General features: G+C 48.6%; 1 pseudogene; it reads right to left on the bottom strand.

The window, feature by feature from the left end:
- Positions 1-12,164: 12,164 nt before the first annotated feature.
- On the bottom strand, positions 12,165-12,814 carry LOC119624185 (small ribosomal subunit protein uS5 pseudogene; annotated as a pseudogene).
- Between the last annotated feature and the right edge of the window lie 313 nt (positions 12,815-13,127).

The raw sequence follows: 13,127 nt of genomic DNA, 5'->3' as shown, positions 1-13,127 counted from the left end.
TGTTCTTTTTGTGGCTGCAAAGTACCCCATTGTGTAGATGTGCTATTGTTTATTTCTCAAAGTCCTTATTGATGGATTTTTGGCTTTTTCCCATGCTTTGGCTTTTACAAACAGGGCTGCAATAAACAGCACGTCTCAGTGCCTTTTTGTATTGTTTTCAGTGTATCTTTAGTATAGATTCCTAAATGTGGGATTGCAGGATCAAAGGGCAAATGCACTCATAATTTTGCTAGATATTACCAAATTCTCTTCTACAGAGACCGTGCCATTTTGCATTTCCCACCAGGAATATGTGAGAATGTTGGTTTTCTCACAGCCTGGAAAAGCGAGTGTACAGTAGTAAGCTTTTGGATTTTGGCCAATCTGATCAACAAGAAAGTTATTTGGGGCAATTTGTGTTTCTTTTACTATAAGCAAGGTTGAGTGTCTTTCTATATAGTTTTGAAATATTTGCCTTTCTTTCTCTGTAAACTGTATTTTTAGTGCATTTTTCTTTCAGGTTGTTGGCCTTTTTAATCTATATTGGAAGCTCATCATATACTAAGAATATCGGCCCTTTGTCTGTGATGTAGGTTGTAAGGTTGTTTTTTTTTTTAAAAAACCAATCTATCATTTTTCTTTTTAATTTTGTGTATGTTTAAAATTTTCATTTAATTTTTTTTCCATACAAAACTTTAATTCCTTGAGACTTGTTCATCTTTTCCCGTTATTGTTTCCAGGTGTTGAGTCAAAATTAGGAAATTTTTCCCCACTCCTAAATTATAGGAGAATTGGTCTATGTTTTCTGTTAGACTTGTATGGTTTCATCTCTACATTTGAATCTCCAACCCCACTGGGCTCAGTGGCTCACGCCTGTAATCCCAGCACTTTGGGAGGCCAAGGTGGGCAGATCACTTGAGGTCAGTTCCAAACCAGCCCGGCCAACTTGGTGAAACCTCGTCTCTACTAAAAATACAAAAATTAGCTGGGTGTGTTGGTAGGCACCTCTGTAGGAGAATTGCTTGAACCTGGCAGGCAGAGGTTGCAGTGAGCCCAGATTGCACCACAGCACTCCAGCCTGGGCGACAAAGTGAGACTTCATCTCTAAATAAATAAATAAATAAATAAATAAATAATAAATCAATCCCCAACCCCTTTGGAATGCACTGTGGTCCACAGCATGAGGAATGCTTCCAGCTGGTTCTGAGTCCACAAGGCTCTCCTGCTATCCTGACACCAGCTATGAAGTCACCCATTCTTTCTGGTTTTCTTTTTTTTTGAGACGGAGTCTTGCTCTGTCGCCCAGGCTGGAGTGCAATGGCGTGATCTCAGCTCACTGCAACCTTCGCCTCTCGGGTTCAAGTGATTCTTCTGCCTCAGCCTCCCAAGTAGCTGGTGTTACAGGCGCATGCCACCAGGCCCAGCTAATTTTTGTATTTTTAGTAGAGGTGGGGTTTCACCATGTTGGCCAGGCTGGTCTCGAACTCCTGACCTCAGGTGATCTGCCTCGGCCTCCCAAAGTACTGGGATTACAGGCGTGAGCCATTGTGCCCTGCCAAAGTCACCCATTCTTTCCCATGACTTGGGATGCTGCCTCTATCAGACATCAGCTTTCCATAGGCCATGGGAGCAATTTCTGGATTTTATGCTGTGTTCCTCAGAAGGATAGCTTCATTTTATTTGTCCCTCCCTGCCAATGTCCTCCCAGTCTTTCCAGGATAATAGGGTGTCAGGCAGAGCATCTGTAGCAGGAGGCGCTGTGGGGCTGGCTCTAGGGCTGTGGAAGGCTTTCACCTGACAACAAAGCCCTTTGTTCCAGGCTCAGAGATCAAGCTTTGGAGGCAAATGGTCTTGAGAGGGAGATCTGCCAATCCCTACTAAGCCACACTTTGCAGGTAGTGAGGCGTTTCTGGAGAATCACCTTCAGAGAAGAAGAGTGGGTGTTGGAGGGGCCTCTGGCAGGAGGAGATCCCTATTCTGTCCCTGGGGCAAGGATGGATAGGACCAAACATTCTACATTTAGAACCAATGCTGGGGCCTGCAGGGAATCAAATCCTGGCTAATGATGTCCCTTGAGGGATGACTTCTTCATAAGCAAGACAGAACCATCATCTATGCAGCTACCTACCCATCCACTCATCTTATAAATATTTGCTTAATATTTAATTCACTCCATAGCAAACACAGTGTTCTGTGCTGTGGGAGAGAGAGTGAACACTCTGTTCCTGCCCCTTGTTTAGAGAGATGAGAGCAGAAGCTCTGTGGGTCTACAAGATAAAAATATCATAAAAAGGCTGGGTGCAGTGGCTCACACCTGTTATCCCAGCTACTCAGGAGGCTGAGGCAGGAGAATCGCTTGAACCTGGGAGGCAGAGGTTGCAGTGAGCTGAGATCGTGCCGTTGCACTCCAGCCTGGGCGACAGAGCAAGACTCTGTCTCAAAATAAAAAAAGAGATAGTGAATGAAAGCCAGGCACGGTGGCTCACGCCTGTCATCTCAGCATTCTGGGAGGCCAAGGTGGGTGGATCACTTGAGATCAGGAGTTCGAGACCAGCCTGGCCACCATGGTGAAACCTCATCTCTACTAAAGATACAAAAAATTAGCCGGGCATGGTGGAGCGCGCTTGGAACCCCAGCTACTCGGGAGGCTGAGGTATGAGAGTCGCTTGAACCCAGGAGGCAGAGGTTGCAGTGAGCTGAGATGGCGCCACTGCACTCCAGCCTGGATGACAAAGACCCTGTCTCAAAAAAAAAAAAAAAAAAAAAGAAAAGAAAAAAGATAAATGGATGTGGAAAGTAAAAAGTTCCTCTTCAAAGTTTCCCTTCTTGTTAAAGAATAAATAATAAATGTTAGAAATAATAGTTTCTTTTAAAGACTAACTTCCTCCAAAGCCTTCTTGCTTTTTGCTAATAACTATTTGTTAAGACCTAGCCTATGTAACTGTTAGGTATAAGGGAATAAATATATTCTATGTCCAGCTGGGCGCGGTGGCTCACGCCTGTAATCCCAGCACTCTGGGAGGCTAAGGAGGGTGGATCACGAGGTCAGGAGTTTGAGACCAGCCTGATCAACATGGTGAAACCCCATCTCTACTAAAAATACAAAAATTAGCTGGACGTGGTGGCACACACCTGTAATCCCAGCTACTTAGGAGGCTGAGGCAGGAGAATTGCTTGAACCCGGGAGGTGGAGATTGCAGTGAACTGAGATTGTGCCACTGCACTCCAGCCTGGGCAACAGAGTGAGATGGTCTCAAACAAACAAAAATATATATATATATATTCTATGTCCTTGTACTTTAGCCAAGATATTTGTTCTGGACATGCTCAGGCATATCCCACCTCGCAGCCTCTGTCTCTTCCTTATTTGGAAATGTTGTTACTTCTCTAAGTCCTTTCGCAAGCAACTTCCTCTTTTCCTTTTGCTCTCCACTGCCTTTACCTATTTAGGAAAGTCTTAAGTTGTTAGCCAACCGGGTTTAACTTAGACTGTGAGGTCCCGCTCCAACCAATGGAGACAGGACACAGCAGTAAGAACCCAATACATAAGGGATAAATATTCCTGCCTTTCTTTATTCAGTGTGCTCTCGTGGCAAGATTGCTGACGAGCAGCACCTTTTCTGCAGAAAGTAAAACTGCCTTGCTGTGAAAACTTTTTGTCTGAATGCTGATTTTTCCTTGTGGCACCAAGGAACAAGCATTTTGTTTCTAACAATGGATAAATGTTGGAGAAGGCGGATATGCTAATTATCCTGATCTGATCACTAGAAATTATATATATTGAAATATCACTATGTACCCCATTAATATGTACAATTTTTATGTGTCATTTAAAAAATAAAATAAAATAAATAGCTGGATGTGGTGGCTCATGTCTGTAAGCCCAACATTTTGGGAAGCCAAGGCGGGAGGATTGCTCGAGCCCAGCAGTTCTGAGACCAGGCTGGGCAACATAGGGAGAGGTCTTGTCTACTAAAAATTAAAAACGAAAAATACTAGCCGGGCCCAGTGGTGTGCACCTGTAGTGTTAGCTACTAAAGAGGCTGAGGCGGGAGGATTGCTGGAGTCGGGGAGTTTGAAGTTGCCATGATCATACCACTGCACTCCAGCCTGGGTGACAGAGTGAGACCCTGTCTCTAAAAGAATAAAAAAATAGGCTGGGTGCAGTGGCTCACGTCTGTAATCTCAGCACTTTAGGAGGCCAAGGCAGGTGGATCACAAGGTTAGGAGTTCAAGACCAGCCTGGCCAACATGGTGAAACCCCATCTCTATTAAAAATACAAAAATTAGCTAAGCATGGTGGTGGGCACCTGTAATCCCAGTTACTCGGGAAGCTGAGGCAGGAGAATCACTTGAGCCCAGGAGACAGAGGTTGCAGTGAACTGAGATCACGCCATTGTACTCCAGCCAGAGCCACAGAGTGAGATTCTGTCTCAAAAAAAAAAAAAAAAAAAAATTAGCCAGGCATGGTGGCAGGCACCTGTAGTCCCAGCTACTTGGGAGGCTGAGGCAGGAGAATGTCTTGAACCTGGGAGGCAGAGGTTGCAGTGAGCCGAGATTGCACCGCTGCTTTCCAGCCTGGTTAACAGAGTAAGACTCTGTCTCAAAAAAAAAAAAAAAATTAAAATAATAATAATAATAGATAATAAAAATTTTAAAAATAGAATAAAATAAAGGTAGGCCCTAAAGGTCCAGAGCAGGGTAGGGACATAGGGAGTGAAGCCCACCATAGCCTCCTGTCTGGATGTGCATCTGCATGAGGTTACCTGCTCTGCTCACCTCCTGGCGTTGCTGTGACGATGGATGGACATGAGACCCTATAACCTGTTGAATGTCCCTACAATATCATTGATTGTTTGCCTAGATTTTGCAATCCCTGCCCCCACCGCTAAACCACAGTTTATTGCTTGGCAGCTCTGACCTTGTACCTCCTTATCTCTCTGAGGTGGCCTTGAAACCCAAGTGTCACAGAGTCCAACATGGTGAAAAAGTGAAAGTGGCTTTAGAAATCATGGTGTCTGGCAATTCTCAGCACCTGGAGCTGCCCCAACTCTGCCTCTGTTGAGACTTTCATGGGAAGCCGGGGCTTTGAGGGGAGCGTGTCCTGACCCTCAGCTGTGTACAGAAGGAAGAATTACCTGCGCGGTTTGACCAAGTCCAGGCTGCCCCCAGCCCAGGCCTCCTCTACATGCAGGACCAGGCTGGCTATGTTCAGCGGGTCTCCTGGACTGCTCACCTGGGCCGGGAGAACCCGAGGCTCAGTCCAGGTGGGGTGGGGGGCTCACCATGATGTGGCCCCTTCCTCTGCTGGTCCATAGCAGAATGGGACCCTTCTTTCTGCCTGTTCCTTAACCCACTGATCCCTGTCCTGGGGAGTCACATCCACAGCATCCGAGTGCCCACGCTATGACGCTGCCTGCTCCCACTCTGCCCATCGTCTTCGGATCCAGTGTCTGCTTCTTGGGCCTTTGTGCCCCGTGGCATGCTCCCCACCTCCTCTCCGTCCTGTTCCCCTCCCCAACCTTGCTCTCCTGCCAGCCAAAGTGGCGCCTGGTGCAGGGAAGATTCAGGCCCTGAGGTGAACTCGGGCACGCTTTGTGTTACTCACGGTGGCTGGTGGCAAAGTGCTGCCCGAGGGACTTTAGAAAGACCCTAAGGAGAAACCATCAAGAAACCCCAGGAAGTGATGAAACCAGGGAGACCCTCACCCTGGGATTTGGGAGTGGGCTTGAATGATTTTTCCTCCCCCTGCATGTCATTATCATGATTATTTTCCTAGAGAAAACCACACCTGTCGATTGGATCTCCCAGTCCTGGTGTGGGGGGTTAACTCAGGAGGGTCAGTTGGAGGAAACAATGAGAGGGGTGAATGGAGGGGTGGGGGCTCAAAGTTCCTGAGCTCGTCTGGCCTACCCCTGAGATCCCTCAGCAGCTTTCTGGTCAGTTAAGTAAAAGAAGCTGTCCTGAGCTCAGTGGGTGACCTGGCAGTGTGGGAGCAGGCCTCTTAGTCCGCAGTTCAAGGGCCTGGCTTTGGCACCGCACGGAGCCTTAGCAGGGAGCCCACTGCAAGGTTAATCTGTACCTGGTTTGGCTCCACATCTCCTGGAAGGAAGAAGAGAGCAAAACCTTGTTCCCTCTGCTGTAAGAGGAGTTTGGAGCCTACCTTGCCAAAAAAGACTGCGTTTGTAAGTGTTCAGTAGATTTGTGTGTACTAAGAGAAGTCAGCAGAAGCGTTGTTCACCAAGAGAAGAAATTTCATCACCCTCATCCTTGGCACGTGGGAGTCAGGCAGTCTGTACCGCGAGTGACGGGAATGTCTGACTCCATGAGGCACTAAAGGGAAAACAGAAGGCTGTGTTCTCTCCTCGTGAAAGCTGAGGGTCCCTGCTGACAGTGTAGCTTGCCATCTACTGCTCTACTTAGTCAAAATGACCCTCCATGTCTTCATTTTGATTTTCTGAGACAGGGTCTCACTCTGTTGCTCAGGCTGGAGAGCAGTGACACGATCTCGGCTCACTGCAACCTCTGCCTCCTGGGTTCAAGCAATTCTCCTGCTTCAACCTCCCAAGAGGCTGAGATTATAGGCATGCACCACCACTCCCGGCTAATTTCTGTATTTTTGGTAGAGACAGGGTTTCACCATGTTGGCCAGGCTGGTGTTGAACTCCTGACCTCAAGGGATCCACCCGCCTCAGCCTCCCAAAGTATTGAGATTACAGGCGTGAGCCACCATGCCCAGCCAACGCTCCATGTAAACAAACGTGCATATACTTTTTGCAGACGGGAAAGATTTCCTGCTTCCATGAACATCTCCGAGAGTAATCAGGTGAGAGGGAAAACAATCCAAGAGATTTTCCACATGCTCCCTGGACCTCCGGATTCCAGCACATTCGATGCCCCTCAGGACTTCCATATTCGCTGTTCTCTGTGCCCGGATGCTCTTCCCTTAATCTCTCCTGGGCTGGCCTCTTCTCAGCACGGAGGGCTCAGCTGGAGAGTCAGCTCCTAGCAGCCTTCCCTGACCCCTCTGCAAAGGGGTGCATCTCCCCAAGACTCAGTCCCTCTCTATGCCATTACTGTTTTTGCTTTCTTGTAGTTAACACTATTTCTGTGGAATACACCGACCCTTTCCAGCCTCCATTGACTACAGTGTGAACTTTCTGAGAGTCACAGGGCCTTGCTGCCATCATCACTGCCATATCCAGTGCCTGGAAGGGTGCCTGGCACCTGGGAGATGTTCAGTCAGTATCTGTTGCATGGGCGGATGGTACTCGGGTTTGGATGGAGTGAGGAGGAAGATGACTTGGAGAGACAAGTCGAGCCAAGAGGACGAGTCGGCCTTTTCTTTCTTCGGCTTTCCTCTTCACATATGCCCCTAAGGGGCAGATCGCTGGAGAAAGGCAGCCCACTGTCCCTGTCCCTGGAAGCACCTTCACCAACAAGGGGCTGACATTCTCCCCATACACTGGGCCAGGCAGATGGAGTCTCCTTCAGCCGAGATGTTTCTGGGGCAGAAGATCCACCTCTGCCACTGTCCTTTACTTAAACCGGAAGACTCCCAGCTCCTGTGAACAAATCCATCGGAAGTTCTCTGTGGGCGTGGGGCTAGAACCTAGGGAACTCCAGGCTGGAAAAAGGGGGTGGGCCCATATGGCTTGCAGAACTTTAAAAGTAAGTGACACAGGTGGGAACAGGTGGAACGAGCTAGGTTTCTTTCTTATTTATTTATTTTTTTTTTGAGACAGAGTCTCACTCTTGTCATACAGGCTGGAGTGCAATGGCGTGATCTCGGCCCACTGCAACCTCTGCCTCCCGCGATCAAGCAATTCTCCTGCCTCAGCCTCCCAAGTAGCTGGGATTACAGGTGCCCGCCACCATGCCTGGCTAATTTTTTGTATTTTTAGTAGAGATGGGGTTTTACCATGTTGGCCAGGGTGGTCTTGAACTCCTGACCTCAGGTGATCCGCTTGCCTCAGCCTCCCAAAGTGCTGGGATTACAGGCGTGAGCCACCGCGCCTGGCCTTCTTCTTTTTTTTTTTTTTTAAGATACAGTCTTGCTCTTGTCACCCAGGATGGAGTGCAATGGGGCAATCTCGGCTCACTACAACCTCCACCTTCCGGGTTCAAGCTATTCTCCTGCCTCAGCCTCCCAAGTAGCTGGGATTACAGGCGCACGCTACCACATCCAGCTAATTTTTGTATTTTTAGTAGAGACAGGGTTTCACCATGTTGGCCAGGCTGGTCTCAATCACCATGTTGGCCAGGCTGGTCTCAAACTCCTGACCTCAGGTGATCCACCCTCTTCAGCCTCCCAAAATGCTGGGATTACAGGTGTGAGCCACCGCACCCAACCAGGGTACATGTTTTCTAACCCATTCTCCTGGTTTCAGTGTTTGTGTTTTTGGGTGTTAGGCTTGCTAGGATTGTAACCTTTGCCTTCCTGGAACAGAAAGCTCCAACTTTGTGTGTAATCTTACTTAAGTTGACCCACTGCTCAGAAAACAAAAAGAGAAAAACCCCAGGGGAATTAGGATACACACACACACACACACACACACACACACACACACACACACACACACACATTGCAAAAGCCTCTGCGGTCAAGTGTATGGGATTTCCAGAGGAAATGAAAGTCAGGACCAGCAAGAATATCACACCAGCTGGCCAGAGCCCACCCCCATGGCTAGCCTTGCCCTGCAGCCAAGAACAAGCTTCCTTCCTCTGAGTCAGCTCGTAAGCCCTCCTTGGACCACAACACTGGGCTGCATGTCAGTGCCACTGCCGTGGTGGGTCCCCTGAGAGTCTAGGAAGCCTTAGAAAGATTCCGAGGCCTGGCCATGCATGGATTTTGCTCTTAAAAAATGTCTCTCGGCCGGGCGCGGTGGCTTATGCCTGTAATCCCAGCACTCTAGGAGGCCATGGCAGGCAGATCACGAGGCCAGGAGATCGAGACCAGCCTGACCAACATGGTGAAACCCTGTCTCTACTAAAAATACAAAAATGAGCCGGGCGTGGTGGTAGCATGTGCCTGTAGTCCCAGCTACTCGGGAGGCGGAGGCAGGAGAATCGCTTGAACCCCGGGAGGCGGAGGTTACAGTGAGCCGAGATCATGTCACTGCACTCCAGCCTGGCGACAGAGCGAGACTGCGCCTCAAAACAAACACACAAAAGTCTCTCTGCTCTCTTTCAAACGAGCAGCTGCCCTAGAACCCACAGGAATGGATGGGAGGATAGAAAAGGGCGGAAAAGTCACCCCCAGAACACTCTGGAAGCCAGCGCTATCTCTGTGGTCTCTAACAGTACTAAGAAAGGATGGGCCCGTGGGTAATCGTGCTGATCAAACGCCAAGGCAGCAGCTGGGCTGTGCCTCCAAACTGTTCTGGAGGAAGAAAATACGCAAAGAAAGATGTTATTCAAGGCTGCAAGCAGCCTTCTTCTCCTGCTCAATCTCTCTCTTTCTCTCTGAAATTCTTCCCACCCACGGGTGCCAGCTTTTTCTGTCCCATGATGTCGGGGGTGGGGACGGGGGATGGGAGAACTGACAGCCTGACTCCACCTGACCAGCTGTCTGCAATCTGTAGGTCGTGGAGCACGGGAGATCCAGACTGTTCCCCAGACACCAACTGCCAGCCTTAAATATCCTCCATTTGTTACCACCCAGGGGACCAAGGGTTTTTCTCCCCCACAATTATATGGACTGTGAGTCTTTTCTTTTAAGAGAGCTTATTGAGGGGGTTGATAGGAAGGGCATTGACAAGATAGGGGGGGCTATCAGCTTCCCCAGGGAAAGTAACTTCTAGGCCAAAACTTCACAGCGTGAATTTGTGTTTATCTGACTTGGACAGTTGGTTAGGATTAAAAAGAAGAAGCCATTTTTCAGCATGTGGATGGCCACCTCCCCAGAAGTCAGGAGTTCAAGACCAGCCTGACCAATATGGCAAAACCCCATCTCTACCAAAAATACAAAAAATTGGCGGGGTACAGTGGCTCACGCCTGTAATCCCAGCACTTTGGGAGGCCGAGGCGGGCAGTTCACGAGGTCAGGAGATCGAGACCATCCTGGCTAACATGATGAAACCCCATCTCTATTAAAAATACAAAAAATTAGCCGGGCATGGTGGTGGGAGCCTGTAGTCCCAGCTACTCTGGAGGCTGATGCAGAAGAATGGTGTGAACCTGGGAGGCGGAGCTTGCAGTGAGCCAAGATCTCGCCACTGCACTCCAACGTGGGTGACAGAGCAAGACTCTGTCTCAAAACTACAAAAAAATTAGCTGGGCATGGTGGCATGCACCTGTAGTACCAGCTACTCGGGAGGCTGAGGCGGGAAAATCGCTTGAACCCAGAGACAGAGGTTGCAGTGAGCCGAGGTTGCAGTGAGCCGAGATCGCGCCACTGCACTCCAGCCTGGGCGACAAGAGCGAGACTTCGTCTCCAAAGAAAAAGGAACCAAGGTCATGCCAATGTTCCAAGTTCGGATAAGGCTGAGTGTGGTGCTTGTGCCTATACTCCTAGCTGTTTTTGAGGCTGAGGTAAAGGGATCGCTTGAGCCCAGGAGGCTGAGTCTACAGTAGTTGCGATCATGCCACTACCCTCCAGCTTGGGCAACAGAATGAGACCCGGTCTCAAAAAAAAAAAGTTTAGATAAGATATTTTGACTCAAAATCTATCATGAACCCCAAAAATTCTGCCCAGGTCAATGTAGTCCAGTGAGAAGAGTGTTTTGCTTTATTAAATTTGTTTCTCTAAAGAGTTGGACCTGTATTCATTTGCCCCTTTCTCCATTGCCTTAGAAATTAATGGTGTAGATTAATGAGGTACAACTTAGAGTCTAGAAATAAACCCGTACATGTAAAGTCAATTAACTTTCAAAAAGGGTGCCACAGGCCAGGGAGGCTGAGGCAGGCGGATCCCTTGAGGTTAGAGTTCCAGACCAACCTGGCCAACATGCTGAAACCCTGTCTCTACTAAAAATACAAAAATTAGCCAGGCATGGTGGCGGGCACCTGTATTCCCAGCTACTTGGGAGGCTGAGGCAGGAGAATTGCTTGAACCCAGGAGGCAGAGGTTGCAATGAGCCGAGATCACACCATGGCACTCCAGCCTGGGCAACAAGAGCAAGACTCTGTCTCAAAATAATAATAATAATGATAATAATAATAATAAATTAATTTTAAAAAGTAAAAAACAAAAACAAAACGAACAAAAGACAGATTTAAAAAAAAAAAAAAAAAAGAGCCTCAGATCTAACCCCTGCGCTCGTGGCTTATTTGTGGAGCAGTAGTGGAATGTATTCTCACAGTGGTTAGGACTCTAGCTTGGAGAGAACACCGTGAGGATCTACTTCTCTTCTGATGGAGAGAAACTGTCAGGAAGCTAGGGAGGATTAGCCTTGTGATACATTTGTTCCCAAGTCTAGTTGCTCAAAACTAGGACTCCTAGAGCTGGTCAGTTGTGGTAAGTACTTTTGTTTTGGTTAACCCAAAATCAGTCCCAAAACCTTTCTTCCTGTCCTCCACTCACTGTAAAGGACGGGATGGCCAGATATGTCCCAGCTTGGTCAGGGAGGACTTTAGACTTTATAGCCCTTGTTTGGCCAGTGCTGTGAGGAGAGGTCAGGAGACCTCTTGAGACCTTCTTGAAAACAGTCTTTCTTTGCTGATGAGATCAAAGCTGGGAGGTGAAAAATCTTTGCCTGGTATCACCCCCTGCTTCCTGCATCTGAACATGTTGTGAGGATGTGATGTATGGGGCTGCTGCAGCCATTGTGAAACCATGAGGGGAAACCTAAAAGAACCAGAATGACCACAGCCCAGAGCCCTGTATTTTCTTCTCCTTTTTTTTTTTTTTTGAGATGGAGTTTCACTGTGTCACCCAGGCTGCAGTGCAGTGGTGCCATCTCAGCTCACTGCAACCTCTACCCCCTGGGTTCAGGCGATTCTCCTGCCTCAGCCTCCCAAGTAGCTGGGATTACAGGCACCTGCCATCATACCCAGCTAATTTTTGTATTTTTAGTGGAGACAGGGTTTTACCATGTTGGCCAGGCTGGTCTTGAACTCCTGACCTCAAGTGATCCACCCACCTCAGCCTCCCAAAGTGCTGGGTTTATAGACGTGAGCCACCGTGCCCAGTCTTTTTTTTTTTTTTTTAACAGGAGTAATTAACTTTTTCTTGTATAAAAACACTATGTTGTAGCCACAGTTGGCACCTGGGTCCTCTGAACAGAGACTCTGGTGTGGGTCTTGACAAGATGGCGAGTGAATTCCTGGTAAGGAGACTTGGTGAATACAGTATTCTTCTAGAAGTCAGGTCAGGTAGCTGTAGGTCTTGGAGATGACATCAAAGCTGGCCTTGGCAGAGTTGCCCAGAGTGGCAGTGCAGCCCCTGGCTGAGGTGTAGCAGTCATTGATACCAGCCATCATCAGCACCTTCCTGGGCAACACGGCCGAGATGATGCCAGCACCCTTGGGTGCAGGGTTAAGGTGCACTAGCACAAAGCCATGATGGCCTGTAGCCTCCATGCCCAGGGACCATGGAGAGCTTGGCCAGAATGATGGCCCCTTGGATGGCAGTGGCCACCTCCTTGAAGCACTTAACACCCAGAATGAGGTGGCCATCGTATTCCCAGTGGCAACAAATGGCTTGAACCTGGTGAACTGGCCAGCGCAGGTCGGCTTCTGCACCAGCATGGTCTTCAAAACCTCATCCTTGAGAGAAGCCCCCAGGAAAAAGTCAATGATATGACTCCTTGAGGGGCAGGGTGAAGAGATAGATCTCCTCCAGGGACTTGATCTTCACGTCCTTGACCAGATGGCCCCACTTGGTGACAGGCATCCACTCCTCATCCTCAGCCTTGCCTCTGAGAGCTCCATAGCCTTGGAACTCTCATGCCCCTGGCCCCAACCCTGGCCATGACCCCAGCCCCAGATGCCAGTGCTGAAGCCTCTGCAGAAGCTGTCACGGTTCCTCATCCCAGGGCCTCTGGGCCTCCCGCTGCACTGTGTCATCTGCCTTTTGGTGTTTTCTCAGAGAAGAAGCTCTGTCATGAGCAAAGTAAACATCTATAATCTTTCCCACATTGTTGGTCATGTTTTCTGTTACTTGCAGCTGAATGCATTCCTGTGGCATCAATCATGTCCACTTTAGA

This window comes from Chlorocebus sabaeus, chromosome 1 (assembly GCF_047675955.1).
Source record: "Chlorocebus sabaeus isolate Y175 chromosome 1, mChlSab1.0.hap1, whole genome shotgun sequence".
NCBI classification, from domain to species: domain Eukaryota; kingdom Metazoa; phylum Chordata; class Mammalia; order Primates; family Cercopithecidae; genus Chlorocebus; species Chlorocebus sabaeus.
The sequence above is the reverse complement of the archived record's forward strand: the minus strand, read 5'-3'. Positions and strand labels throughout refer to the sequence as shown.